Raw genomic sequence first — 15,783 nt, 5'->3', positions numbered from 1 at the left:
GGGATTTCATTCAATGTCTTGCCCAGGACTATGAATATGGATGTCTAACACCTCACTGGTCAAGTCTTCTACATGAACCTTTCTCTATCTGTACCTCAGTAGCAATACTGCAAATGATCTCCTGCTGGTTTTATAACTAAATACAAAAACAATTGCTTGCCTTCCCTGCAAAGCCATTTCTCTAGGTAAGGTCCAGGTCTTTCAGGTGGTTATCTGCACCATTTTTAGCTCCTCAGAGAAGAACACATATAAAACAACAAGTACCTAAACAGCTTTTCTACAACAGTGGCAAATTTTCACTCAGCTAGACAGGACAAAATGGCAGGACGAACTGCATCAGAGAGGGGTTTGGAGAGGAGTATCTCAAGCACTTTTATCAACATTCCCTTCATTGGGGGTGCCTGACTCTGAGAATCCCTGTGACAGAGCCCACCCACCTTCCCACAGCAAAGTCAGCCTGTAGGTCACCAGGGACCCCCCAGGGTATGGGGGATCCTCCACACATCCTTGGGAAGGGGCTCTGTCAGTCTGCAAGCAATCACTCCTGTGCTGGCCTTCTGCTTCCATCACAAAGCACCACTCATTGCATTTTGGCTTGTCCTAGCTGGGTGGTGATAGTCATGGTAATAACTTGATTAAAAAAAAAAAATACATGCAAAATAACGAAAGACTGTGAAGGTTGTTTTCCACTGATCCTGTCATCAACTGGCCAGATTAAATTTGCCTTAAGGATAAGGGGACACAAGTAATCCAGGCCTCCTATGCAATGACCACTTCTGTGTAGCTTCTGACATAAATCATGTGTGACACCCTGTGAGCCAGGTCAAGTCTCTGGATATGTCCATGTGGAAGGCATGGAGAGGTAGAGATGTCAGTGCCGGGGCAACAGATGGCCTGCTCAGCTGGAGAGGGCATCTCGGTACAACCACCATTTACTTTAGAAAGGAAAATCAGTATTACACACAACTGAAGGACTACAGGGGACGCCACCGCAGAAAGTAAAGTCAAGCAGCAAAAACCTTGTTCGAGCATGCTGACCTCTCTAGTTAAGCCCATTTTGTCAGGGTTGGACAGGGTTTTGGCCATCCTCTTGTGGTTCCCACATGACAAGCTCTGTCCTTGAGATATCCTGTCCCTGAATCAATAACCACTGGTACCAACTTGCTCTGGCTTCTCTGAAGCTGCTTTGCAGGAATCCATGTCTGATGCAGTAGCACATACTGCTGCCTTCATTACCTTCTCTCACCATGTAAGTCGGTTACTTTAATTACCTTCATCTGTGACCTGATATTGAGGAATGCACAGGGGGCCAAATTCCCTGGGCCCAGGAGCAAGGGAGGGAGCAGGACTTTCAGCCTCTCAAAGTATCAAGTCTTTCATACATCTGACAAAAATACAGAGGAAATGAAAGTGTGAGTTTGCTTCCCAGGCAGGCTTTTAAAAGCTCTTCTTTCTCTGTTATGCATCAAAATCTCTTCTTCCTTTTTCTTTTCCCATCAAACATCCCATCTCGCGTGAGTCACTTTTTGTTACTGCACAGTTCTAGTTTATACTATAGATATTCCTCAAACAAATAGCATACCAAGGCTTTCCTAAATCACTTGTCACTGAATTTAACCCCTTGCTTTTCCATATAATTTGGAGATGTTTTTCAAGCAAGAAGCTAATGCAAAGTACCTTGTTTCTATGATACAATAGTTTGATAAATATAATCTTTAAATGTTATTCCTTTTCCCCAGGATCAAGAAAATAATTTATGAGCCTATTTTTAGCCTTTATTAAGTTAAATTTTTATTTCTTTGGATGTTTTCCTGCATGTTCCAATTACTATAGCTTTTATCTTTATGAAAATAAGTTTTTCACTTTCAGATTTTTTCCAATGCAAAAAGTCTATATTCATATATTTATAATTTTGTATTTATACAAATATATTTGTGTTTATATTCATGTGTTTATTTAATACTCAGCTTAATCCTTTTCATAACTTGAGATCAAAAATAAGGAGCTTTCTATGCCTTGTCTGGATTATGAAGTATAGGAACAATCTCTTCCTAAGTTATTGTGTTATTCCACATCTTTCCAGGAAAGTTGAGATCATTCAAAGATTTTCTTGCCTGATTATATTTTTTTTTAAATATTCTTAATAATTATTGGAACTTTAGAAATTATAAGACTAACTCTGAAGTAGTGAAAAACATTGATAATTTGACTGCTAAGTCAAATTACTTCCAGAATATATAATCAAATTTAACAGTTGTTAATTAAAAACAGTCTTCTTAAAGTTAAAATATATAGTGGCAATAACTTTTCTTGTTCCTGCAAATTCATTTGTTTTCATACAGCTAGAGTTCATCTATAAACGTATTGCTGGCAAAATATTAACATTGCCTTGGTGTTTTCTGTTGGGCTTACTGCAGTTCATCCACTGCAAGTTGAATTTCATATACACAGACAGTATTAGTTAATCTGCAGGCCAACTACTTCACACACTGACATTCTCAGAGTCTTAGGTCAAATTCTGCTTTACAATTGGATTTATTTCTCTGATTGCTCTTAAGAAAACCTAGAAAATTATCGCCAGCCTTAACACTTTCACAGGTAATAATCCTATTAATAAAGGATTAAATATAATAATTTTAAAGACCAAAAAAGCAGATTTATTCCTCTAGAATTGGAGACAATCACTGACTTCATATGGTATCCAACGTTCTGACACTTTTCCATACAGGCTAAAAATACGCCATGCAAACGTTCATTTGTATAATACTGATTTTAGGACATATGGATATTGCAGTCCTGGTTCTACCCCTCCTTCCATGGGGTATAGGAAAGGCTTACATATTACTCCTGAGCCCTTCTTGGGTTATTGGCATGTTTGTACCTACAAGCCCAGGCACAGAAACCCTCTGAGCTTTGCTCGTCTAGAAGCCAAGGGGTTTCCCAGGCCAACCAAGTACCCTCACATTTTGTTCATTGCTACAGGGGTGATTCCCCCCTGAACTGACTGAGTTTGGGTTCTGTTATATGAAACTTGGATTTTATGGATTGCAGTTTCCACCTTCCCATGCAAAATAAACTCCTGACAAAGGTGTCTAGATACGATCAGTAACTGCAGCTAAAGGCATCTTTCCTGTTTGCTAAGCATAAGACTAGAAGGGATCTCTTGAGTCCCAGGGTTTCACAGGCAACCACATCACATAATCTCTTTCATCAGCTGAGGGAACTCCCCATAAGGGAGTTTGTATTTCTGTCCCCAAACTCTGCTTAGAAGACTATTCCAGAACCCCACTTCTCCAACAAATAGGAGTCCTCTAGTTTCAAGCCTGCAGTTTTGGCACATAGATTTTTTTTTTTTTTTAGATGTCTTATTTATTAAAAAATTAAGGAAGCTATCTTTAATCTTTGAATAATTCCAAAGCAACCAGACACTGCAATAAGAGCATAACCCTGTAGCAGTAGCTGAGGCACCTAGTAGATCCACAAATCAATAAACAGATCTGAATATTTCAATTTGGTACTATGGGAACCATTTATGGATAGGAAGATAGAGCTGGCATTAAGGAACTTTGCTGAACCATGTCACTTTGTAGCAAAGGAATTTGTCATTCACGAGTTAATGATGACAAAAGAATGTTAGAAAAATTTAGTCCTATATAATGCTTCATTATTGGCAGGTAGGGCAGTTCAGTCACTTAACGACAAATTTTCATGGCTGTGAAGCTTCCCAGTTAGTTACTTTATAACAGCAAATGTGAAGATATCAAAGGACTGAAAAAGTCTAATATACATCAAAAGTTTCATACATGAGTTGTTAGAGGTCCATAGTGCTTCAGTCCTAAGTACTGTTTGCTGTGGAGGATGATGACACGTTGATCAATCTGATGCCAGTGTGATGTTTTTCCTTTGATACTCAGCATAAGTGAGATGAATGTCATTGCCCAGCATGTTCTGGGCAAGAAGAGAATCTGGATAACCTGGGAACTGCTCCCTCAAATGCCTTGGAGGCACAGAGCCAGATAGTCTGGTCTTGGATGCCTGGGAGACACTGACTCAGAGCATCTGTCCAACTGCCCAACTGCCTGAATATGAGAGACATGGAGATACTGAAAATATGAATTTAGTTTTGGCACCAAACTTTAACAAAGCAAAATCAACAGTTTGACATAGAGAGAGCAAGGAGACATTGAAAGATAATATACATTCCCTACCTCGTAAGTGTTACTGTGTTTCATTAATTATTGAAAAGACTTTTGAAGAGGCTTGTAATTGGCTGAGGTAGGTGAACTGCGGGTGGTCTGGGAGTAAACACAGCGGCAATCGGTGGTCCCTTAGGAGGAGAAACGAGAAGGAAGAAACAGGTGGAGTGGTGTGCTGCATTGGGCCCAGAAGAGGAGGTGACAGGTCTGGCTTTCTTAATAAAGCCTGTGTGGAAAGATGAGGGTTTAAATGAGAAGTATGATTATAACCTTCCTCTTGACTGTGATTCAGGTGGGTTTGAGCCTCTCCCAGCACCTTCAAAAGTCCCTGGACAAAGAAGATTTTAAGGTGCAAAGCCGTGCTGTTGCTGTTTTGATACCATGACTAGAAAATCAAGACAGAGCCAACCAGTGAGTCAGTCTTACTGGATGGATTACGAACTTCTACCAGAGAGGTGGAACAGAGGAGCAGAGTTGTCACCTGAGAGACACACTCATAGATGACCACAAGGGTTACAAAATGTAGTTTTCCCTGCAACAGCAAGAGTATCTCTTGCTTCCAACAATGTGAATCAGCATATGCAGCCCAGATGGCCCAATGTGGAAGGCTGTAGTGCCTGAGAACAAATGAGAAAGGGAAGGAGATATTTATCAGAAAGGCGGAAACCACAGCCTAGCAGATCTGAGGCTTGTTCTCAATAAAAGAGCCATCCAGCTCATGGGCTAATGAGAACAATCTTTCCCACTTCCTGGGAAGGTGCAGTTATTGTGAATTCTTAACAGAACAAAATAAAACCACATATAGCTGTAAAATATTACAAACAAAAATGTCTCTTCTGTATCATAGTTTACTACTTTTTTGCATTCTTACTAATTTAATAATTGCGCCAATAAAATAGATGGCATCAAATAAATTCCTTCGTTTCCCAGTAGAGGCTCTCTGACTGATGATGCAATAGCTCGTCTGCCTGCATTACCACTGCTAACAGCAAAATGAATGAGTAGATGTGATGTAGAAGAGACAAGCTGCAATAGGAGGATTTTTACTAAGGGCAAGAATGTTCATTCTTCTTTATCCTGGTACTGAGAAATGCAGATGACCGCCTGCAGGAAAAAAAAAAAAAAAATGGCAGGAATGAAATGCAAGAAAAGTGTTAGTACAACTCTTTTGGGTCCCACCCATTTTTTCAAGCTTGCCTGCAATTGAGAGTACTTTTTTCAAAGCTTCATAACACAAAATACTGCAAAGCCTGCCTGCATTGCATGCTGCCTATGTGACACCATCCTAGTCTCCAATATTCTCACAGCATGCTCTGGTAAACTAGTGCACCAGCCACTCTGGCTTTGAAAGGCAGATTATATTCAGGTTCTCACAGAGCACACTTTGCTGTAAACCTTTCCAGTCACTTGAAGGTCCTAGGAAAGAATAAAATAATAACGTAAACCAGCTGGCTTATTTCTGGGTCAGCACGTTCCTTGCTCCACCTTTCACCTGAACATCCTGTGCCCCTTCTAGAAGTTCCTTAATTAACCCTTACTTTATCTTACAACTATCAAATATAAATCAACAGTCATGTGGGGTCATCTTTCCAAGGTTACGCTGCATGCCATCCACCTGCTCCTGCCTGTCAGAATTAAATCTGGAGAGTGCTGAGTTGCTCCATAATCTACGTCACTTGAAGATACGGCTTTTCACCTATACAGCAAAATGCAATCTTAATTTGGGCTCCATGATGTGAGCCACAAAGTTCCAGGAAAGAAAAACCTTCTTAAAAAAGAAAAAAAAAAAAAAAAAAAAAAAAAGGATGCATATCCCTTTTGAGATTTTATAGCCTCGTTTAACTCTCTTTTTTTTTTTTTTTTTAATGTATGGTGGGTTTATTTTACAACAGATTTCATTAATAAGGAACAGAATTCCCTTAACTGACCTTAGGCATATGCAGCCTCCCAGATGGGAAGGAAGGGTACTTTAGGATAAATAAGCAAGCGATGTATAATGTATAAAATGAGAAGAATTCTTCGCCCGTTCTCAGGCAGCACAGCTGTGAGTAGCAGCATATAGTGAGTGACCAGTACACAGCATCGCAGCTTTGTGAAAGAAGTTTTATTCCCCCTAAGTCACCACAAATGGCAACCATAACCATTCAGATGTGAAGCATTTTTAAATATGTTACTATTAGGCTGTTGTGTCCCTTAGAACAGATATGCCTTCTTTTTACTTGGAAAAACTCTGAGAGCTAAATTTGCTATTTGAAAACAGTAAAATTTGAGGTAGCTGCATGTTTTTATTAGTGACTTCTTAGCTAGGAGCTGTGAAACAGATTGAGTGTTATTACACAGTGGTAGATGGAATAAACTGTATTTACAAAATCACCCCTCCAGTAATCATGAGTTAACAGCTGAGGCAAATAAATACTTTGGAGCTAATAATTTTAGTATATATGATATTTCCCAGTATAAATTTTTACCTTTTGGTCCTGGAAAAAAGAGTAGTAGTTGAAATGAAATTGCTATGTATTTTCTCTTTCACTCTATTCAAGTTTTTAAACTTTTTTTTTTTTTTTTTTTACTACAAAATATAAAAGAGACAAGGAAAAGAAAACAATAAGGTGTGAAAAAGCCTGAAAAGAAACTGTTATTTCAAAGAGCTTGTAATTGGATTTATTATTTTGCTTTTCACTTCCAAATCAACTTCTCTGTCAAAAAAAAAAATAAAAAGGACACAATTCCTTATAAACGTTGCCTTGCAGTATTTCCGTAAGTCATATCTCCCTAAATAGAACAGTTTTCTAAGCTGAAGCACTAACACTGAGTTATTAAAGGATTTCAAAAGTCATTCAGTAAATATGTGCTAATGGACTGCATAAATGAATCTTCCCCAAAGCCTTTGATCTAGTAATTAATAATGCATCTATCTTGTACAAGTTCATTTTAGTACCTAAATTAATCAGAATAATAATTATTAATCCTAAACTGTTAAATTATCTATGTACCTGTAAGTTCATGTAAGTTCATAATAATATCCAAAATCAAAAGTATTTCCATTGCTTGTCCCAGGTGGCATTCTTCATGAAGGTAAAGTTGCTTAAACTTCTCCTGTCAAAATTAAAATGTAAGAAAAATGTACTGAGGAGACTATTTGGAAGAAGTACCTCTATTCATAACTCATGCCAGCCAAACCACAAAACACTCCAAAGCAGAGCAATTTCTGCACCATAACAACTTCACTTCTCCTTCCAACACACAACCACATAGTGTACATGTGCTCCATCAGTCACATTGATAACCCTCTGTCTGACCCTAGGAAAACTGAGCAATATTGAAACAGATTTTTTTTTTTTGGTATTCCTTAATAGCTCCTGGTTGGAAATGAAGGTTATGTCTTTAGTATGTAGATTAGTATATTTGTTGGCCAGAAGTAGGCAACTCAGTGAATCCATTGAGTCAAAAGACACCTGAGTGTATAGCCTTTCCACTTTTCCGTCATCTTCCCAAGTCTGCTTATTTGGCTGAATTCAGCTACTGATTTATATAATTATTAGTAAAATATAGAATTTACATAATTAATTACTAGTAAATACTTTGTAAAACAAACAAAATTGTTAAAAAGGATAGTATGCACAAACACACTCAGGTGCCTACACAAAGATTAAGGATAATACACATTTGTGCTTTGCGTTACACCAGCACCATGTGTAACAGGATCTGGAGAAGATAAACTTCCTTAATCAGGGTGCAACAAGAGTTATTTTAAGGAAGGCAGGGTGTCTGGAGGGGTACAGCCTTGGACATGATGAAGAGATCCTTTTTTCTTGTTTTTTTAAGGAAGATGGGATGCATTGGCTAGATTAAAACCCCATATCCTCTTGAAACCTTGAAGACGGTTAACAACTCGTGTCTGAGTTTCCAGTGCAATACTATTGATAACACCTCTGTGAGGGTAGCTGTGTTGTGTATTCCCACCATGACCCTTTACTGGGCAGACCCACATCCAGTATGCTCTGTGCCCTGGGCATTAAGCTGCTAACAACTAATGGAAGTTCCCAATGGAAGTTCTCAATGGAAATGTGTCAGTTACAACGCTCATTGACATGATTGAGCACCACGTTCCAGTTTTTGGCACTTGAATGTCACTTCTGTCCCCATTCTTGCCATGAAATTCCAGTGGATCATAGTGTTTGGAACATCACCCTTCTGAGACCTGTCTGAGACATCCCATCCAGGCAGCATTTCAATGGCAAAACCAGCCATGAACTGGCAGGGCAGCTACTGCAATAGAACTGTAATGCAACTGCATCTGATACTTTGTGTCTAAGTCTTTACTCTGTGCAGCTTAGTCTGCTTTTTAATCATTGCAGATTTTTGTCAAACACTACTGTTGAGGAGGAAGGGGTGGGATTTTTTGCCTTACTACTTGAACTAGAAGATCCAAATACTCATTTCTCTGTTAGGAACTTCTTTCTGTTTTATATATGCCTTTATTGCAATGACAGCATTGCTCCTTGGTTTGAGTAGTTCCTTCCCTCCCTGTTTTTTGTACCTTTAAGGCATTCCTAGAAAGCGATTAATTTTGTTTTGCGAAGTAACATATTTTTAGCGTGTTCTAAAACATTGTTGAGGTCATGGTAACACTGTTTTCTGCAAGTATTACAATGTGAGTTCATAATACTTGGTTACGTGTCACCAGGACAACATCCGGTCTGCAGGAGAGGTCTCATTTGTGCCTTGTAGAGAGCTGTATATAATGGAATTTATCCCTGTGGATCTAATACCTATGGAAATCTCTGCTGGAATTGAAACATTTTATATATTTCAGTATCTTAAGTGATTTTTTTCTACATTACTACTACAGATGCTTCTAAGGTTTTTTTCTCTGTAATTTTTGACAGATGAACTCCTGTCATACAGCAATAAAATGCTGTTATTCTTCCCTAAACACATAAGCTTGCACTTTGTAGTGTTAAGTCTAATCCTATTTCTAATATTTTTTTATCACAGTCATCCTCTTTTTTTGTTGTAGGAATCCTCTCTGTCCTAAAACTATGTCATTAGCAAATTCCATTAGCAAGCAAGTAATGACACATGAACACATAAAACAGGACCAGAGCCAGAGGTAAAACCATGACCTCTTCCCAGTCTAGACAGGGACGCTTCCAACACAGCCCACAGTTGTCTCCCTGTAGCTGGTCCTTCAGCCCTTTTCTCCAGCTGAAATGACTTCTCCTGTGGTCCTGTATCAAAGGCATGAGTGCAGGCAGCAGGGACCGGGTACTGCACTATCTAGCAGATTATCAAAGACAGATTTCTAGCTAAGTTTTTCCATGGCTCTCACACTGAATTTCATCCCTTTAGAATTTGCTTTCACCCCATTATTTAAAAACACTTCCTTCAAAATGCCTTTTAAAACCTTGCATATCCAGAAGTCAGAGTAGCATACAGCGGTCTAGGTGAGGGTAAGGGTGAGGTTTAGGAAATACAGAGCTCCTGCTGGAGTAGGTCTGCAGCCCCTTTGCAGACCCACTTCTAAGAGACCTCCAGTCTCTCCTAAGAGTAAAGGTTTCAGCTGTTTTCTAGTGACTTGGTCGAAAAACTGCCTGGACAGAATCTTCAAACCAGCCTCATGGCTGCAAATCCCATCTCTGCCACACCATGAATAGAAAAGTCACTTCTGCTTGTACCAAGGCCAGGGAGGTCATCAGGGCTCCTGTGCCCTTTCTCCCTGGCCTTCAAAACGGCTAATGTGACACAGGTCCTCCCAAAGTTTTTCCCAAGATGTGATTAAATTCCAAGTCTCCTCCATGCTGAAGTCTTTGAGTTCTTTTCCCCAGCTGATATCAAGGCTTGTTGGTTCAGCAAAAAGAGCTTCTCTGTCATGTCCTCGTTGCTCTCCAAAAGGAAATTCAGAAATGGCATTCTCTTATGTCAGATTAAAGTCATATTGGTGAATAACTGCTATTCAGTAATCATTAAATTGTGTCACTGCTAGTAATGTGTTCCGTTGCTCATAGGTAAGAAGTTGAGGCTTTTAATCATAGTTCCCCAAAGACTGTATCTGCTATTATATTACACAGCTCATTGTATACTGTAAGGTCAGAGTAACAGCTTTGTAGCTACCTAGACCACTTTTTCTGTGTGCCCCAACTGCTTCCAGGACTATAACAACTACTTCTCATATCCCTTCTCTAGTCCTTCATCCCCCCTCACTCAGATTAGTATGTTGTTCTCAAAATTAAAACACCAGTCTTTCTTGAATTGTGGTTCACATTTGTGTGATGGTTGCCAGAGTACATCAAGCTGCAAGTGCTGGCTGAAGAGCTGAATGTCTCCTCTGGTGTACCAGAAAGTGAAACTTCCGAGTGGCTTCTATTGTCACCCTTGCTACTTCCTACAGCAGTAGTTAACCCAAGTAAGTTTAAGAGCAAACAATCTGCACAGCCTTGCTCCTGCTTGCCTGCATGCCCAGTTTTTGCCTGGTAACCCCTGTCACGAAGACAGCTTTCTTCTATGTGCCTTTGGTTGCTAGGTAGCAACGACTTTGTCCTTTTTCATTCTGGTTTTGTACCCCTTTTGGTAACAGGCTTATATGTTTTCCTTTTTATTTCCTACCTTAAAACCCACTTGCCTTTGAAGGGATTAATCAAGTGAAATTACTTCATTGCTGTCTTCTCTGAATGGTTTTCACAAGCACTACCAAACACTGATGATAAAAGGTGGGGTTTTTTTTAGAAAAGACACAAGACCACATTTCCCACCATGTCTTGCATGAGTAATTATTATTGTTAGATGCATCACTACAATTTGCAGTAGCATCAGACCTGAACCAGGACCCAGCTGCACAGGGTGCTACACAAATGCAAAAAGATGATCCTTGAAACAAGGATTTTAAATATAGGAAACATCAAATATGTACAGAAAGATGGAGAATGCAAAATGCTGTAAACTGCCTGCATTAACAGCATCTTAGATTAATGATAATGGAACTTCTTTAAAAGCTAAGCTAGTTTTCATTAATACCATTTGCTTCCTTTTTATGTTTTGCTCAGCTTGAAGGATGACAGTTTCATTTGTACTTCAGTCAGTTCTGTTGTCAGGCAGCAAACCCCTGTCGCAGTTCTTGTCTTGTAAATGCTTAAAAGGAACACTTTGAAATTAATCATTTAAACAGAATTTTAAATAAAATCTTGAAAACTCCTTATCTAGAGGATTTTACAGGCTACATGTCTAAACTTTGGCCCAAAACTGACATGATGCAATTTCCCTTAGGTATTTAACAGGTCTGCAATGCATGGACACCATTCTGCCTTCACATAAAATACAAGCATGCAACTAAATTAACACTTCTTTTTTCATATTCCACCCGAAACACCACTGAAGATTATAAAAGTAAAAACTCTGAAAGGTTATTTGTCTGGAGAACAGCTAGGTTTGACTTTCTTCTCAAACCCAGAAGACTTAATGCAGAAAGTAGCACAAGCTGTTAACCCCCACATTTTTGCTGTGATGCTGCTCCACATTGAATACAACAGCCGGAAAATAAGCCCCATTGCTTTTCATAGTTCACTATAATCACAAGTTTACTTCAGTGATGAATTTGATTTTTCTGCCGCTCCAAGCACTAACATCCCCAAAACAATCTTTGAAGAGAGCAAGCATCCCCACAAAATTTTCTATCCTCTTTTTTGTGGTCCAGAAAACAACATGGAGATGAAATATCTCTTTGCTCTTGATTTAATGACTTATTGAAAAATCTCAGGATTCAGACATCTAGCTGTAATAACCCAGAATCTCTAAGTTTAAAAAGAAACAAAAAAGAACTAAGTATAATTTAACCCTGGGAGAGTTGATCAGAAAATATGTAAGAAGCCTTATTACCTCCAAAGCAGCATTGGTGTCTGCCTGGGAATTTGTAAAGAAAATAATGTTGGTTCAGCAAATATTTACCCCAGGATATGAATGAATATCAGGACAGAGAGGAAAGGATGAGGCTGACACACAGCTCTGCTCCTTGTCCAGAGCAGAACTGGTAGATCATTTTGGGGAGACTGGGAAAGGGTGGTAATATTCTGGTTTCAAAAAAAAAAAGTTCAAACTACTTTTTCTAGTTCAACAGAAGAGCCATGTGAGAGCTTTTGCCTCAGCTAAATATCTCGTTATTTCCCTTGAATAAAGTTAGAAGTGAAGACAAGGAAATAGTCACAGCTCCTGTGGTATTTGCTCAGGAAAAGTGTACAGCTGCAAAGGGGCTGATTCAGGATTTCTCAGCAAATAACATCACCAGAAGCCTGACTCCCAGGGAAGGGCACTCAGAATAGTTGCCTCTCAGTCACCTCTTATACATGCCCTGAGCTGAGATTGTGGAAATTGTAATACAAGAGTCTGCTACACTGGCATTGTGCTCCTTGGGAATTAATCACGGTATTAATTACGTAGAACAGAAATTAAGCAAAAGCATACAACTCAGATTCAAAATATAAGTTGCTCAGAGCTTGGAGGAGTTGAAATGCATGAATCTGGGCTTCTCCATCTCTGTAGAATTACAGAAATAATCGCTGCATAATGTCATCAAGGAAGTTAAAAAATATATGAGTATTGGATCAAAATATGCATAGCTTAACTTTAATGTAAATCTTTTTGCCGTGACATATCTTTAGACTGTACAATCTGTAATGGAGCACATTTTTCCTGAATCTGTCCTTACCTTCAGCCAAGTTTTAGTATAACTTCTTCCCAAAGCTGTAGCTTTGGAAAGAAGATATCTGGAGCAGTATGCTTCGTACAGCTCAAGAATCAAGTTTGTGGTGCAAGTTCTTGTGATTATCAAATCCATTCTCGATACTGTAGGGTGATCAACAAAACTAGTTTGAACTTTTTTTCTGACAATTCAAGAATGCCTGCCTAAGGGAATATTTCTTCTTTCAAACATAAAAATGTACCTGAATGTTACAATAATATCCAAGATGAGAGAGGAAAAAAGGGAGCCAAATCTGGACAATAGAAATGCTTTTTAAAAGTCCAGCAAATCTTTATGAATATTGCTTGTGCTACTCCCTTTAAACTTCATTTACATTTCAGCTAAAAACCTGACAATAAAATTGTTGCAGTAACAAAACTGACTTTTTCCTTGCAAGAAAACCAAAAAGTTTTTTCCAAGGTTGGCTGTGATCTACTCTGAAGAGATTTCACCGTCAACCCCAGAATGGACGTTTGATTCCTATGAAAAGCTGGGGAGGTATAATCACAGTAGCTTTGCTAGGCATAGGTGCAGGATGCCACACATCAGATGTTTATGCTGTTAATCTGCAGCGTGAAACTAGAAAGAGGAGGAGGAAGAGAGAAGGCCATGACACAGTATTGTCAGCTCTCATCTCTGCAATCCCTTCCCTCTTATGTTCCCTCAGAGCTTTGGGCCCTGTACATGCAGAAGTCACATGAGCTTTACTGAAAACAACATACTTAAGCTTACTACTTGCATGTGTGCACGTACACTTCAGTTTAATTACTGACACAACCTCAAGTGATATAAAGCAGTCTTAAACTCTGAAAAAAAAACTCTTCTCATGTGAATTAGCACCGGATTACAGAATTACTTAAACAGCAAAAATATTGCAAGACCTCAGTCTTGCTATATCTGAGACAGGGCAGGTAAGCTTTGCTCTGGTTCAGGTAATGCAAATCCAAAGGCAAAAAGCATAGGTAGGAAGGTTCAGAGAAGTTGGATGAACTTAGCCAACCTGGTACAGCAGACATTTATTTATAGCACAGTAGTAGTGCACAACCATTCCCTGAAATACAAATCCAGCTTGCGTGAAGCAGGCATGTTTCCAAAAGTGTTTTGAAGGAAGGCAGGGCAAGAAATACAGACATGCTACGGTTAGAGTTTAGCTGCTCTTCAGCTATTTTTCATTTTACTTAATGTTTTTCCTAGATTTGTATTTATTCTTTCTTAATATTTACCTTCCTACTTTTTTGAGCTTGGAGAAGGAAGAGGCCTGAGGAAACGAGTTTTCTTGGTGACTAAAAGTTGTTGCAGAAGAACACGAGCACGTTCCTTAGCTGGTGAAAATCACTGTATGGCATGAACTAGCACAGAGATACTAGCATGGAAGCTGCTTTCCTTAATTAAACATGCAGCAAGGTATATAAAATTTAGATTGGGGTGGGATGCATCCAGATAGTCCAGCTCTGGGGTTACCAGGAGCAGGGGCTGTCCCTAGGCTGGGATCAGCCTGTGTGGTGCCAGTGGCAAGAGGCTGCAGCCCCTGCTGCACCATTACCCGTTCGCTGTTTATGTCTTCTTTGCAGGCCTTCTGTCCTTGTGTTCAGACATTTCTATACTTAATGGCACCAACTATGTTAAAGAAACAGTGCAAATGCCTTGCAGAACTGCAGGCAGACTGTGATTGGATGCCAGCCAAAGCGAGAGGGTGGGGAGGGTACAAATTCTTGTTGATTAGCTGTGTCACTTGGCCACACAGGGAACTGGCTGCTGGTCCCACAGACAAAAGTTCATGTCCTAATTTGCCACCTGCCTTTTGTCCTTCTTCTGGACTATTTACACACTCAGGGCAGTGGATGCTGTTACCATACTCCCCCAGCTCTCCTGCACTGTCCCACAAACAAAGCTCTCAGAAAACATAAATGATCTTGCTAAAAGCCTTTGAGCAGAGAACAGTGTGGGTCCACCCTGGAGATTTATACAGATCAGCGGGTGTCTAAAGAGAGCACAGCACTGGCTGCAATCAATAGTGATGAGGGTAACACGCATCTCCCTGACACTGGGTCCTGTCAACTACAGACAAGGGGGTGACAAGTAGCTCACCTAAAAATCTGTGCAACATCTCTTTACCTCACCTTTTAGGAAACAGACAGTGGTCTCACAGCATACTGTGTGACTAAATAATTTGCCTGTTAATTCTTAGGCACCCTTCAGTTGTACAATAATGAATGTAAAAGATCAATGAGTGAATTATTGATCCTGTCAAAACTCTTTATAGCTCATTATAGCACCGAGTGTGAACTGAAGTGGCAACTGGCTACTAGCACTCATAATAAGGTCACTAGAATGTTTTAAAAACAAAAACAAAAACCAAAACAACAACAACAACAAAACACACACACAAACAAAACAAACAAAACAAACAAAACAAACAAAAACATTCTAAAACTTGCACTATTACAGTATTTCACCTCATGTATTCCAAAGGCAATGCACAGCACTTAGAGCACCTGAATTGCTTTGAGGTGAGGTAGTGCTTTAAATACAAACTGAGGTGTTCCTGTGATCTAAAGTTTGGTTCATTTCAAGCAACAGGAAGCATCAGCAGCAGTTGTGTGCACCTCTGGCTAAGTAGGAACTCACTGAAAGGTTTAGTGTGTGTTAGACACAGTATGCATCTCCACTTTGGAAAATAAAAACTTTGAAATTATTTCAGAGTATCGCCTTTACTTTTCCAGCATCATTTCTGTTGCATTCATGAAGGTTTTCAGACAAATAATCAAGCAACCTGGGTTTCCTGCAGCAAGGAAAGTAACAGCACAAACTATTTCACCTAGAACTCAATCTGTCTGGACGCACATAATAATTTTT

General features: G+C 39.3%; 1 long non-coding RNA gene across 1 annotated transcript in view; it reads right to left on the bottom strand.

Annotated features, from left to right (window-relative positions):
* LOC110363788 (uncharacterized) overlaps positions 1 to 15,783 on the bottom strand; it is a 28,953-nt gene that overhangs the window by 3,360 nt on the left and 9,810 nt on the right. Inside the window, exon 2 of the long non-coding RNA XR_010470628.1 lies at positions 7,190 to 7,292. This is a non-coding gene — a long non-coding RNA (uncharacterized LOC110363788). The remainder of the gene's footprint in view (positions 1 to 7,189; positions 7,293 to 15,783) is intronic.

Source organism: Columba livia, chromosome 2 (genome assembly GCF_036013475.1).
Source record: "Columba livia isolate bColLiv1 breed racing homer chromosome 2, bColLiv1.pat.W.v2, whole genome shotgun sequence".
In the NCBI taxonomy this organism is placed as follows: domain Eukaryota; kingdom Metazoa; phylum Chordata; class Aves; order Columbiformes; family Columbidae; genus Columba; species Columba livia.
Note: the sequence above shows the minus strand (reverse complement) of the source record. Positions and strands in the feature narration are given on the sequence as shown.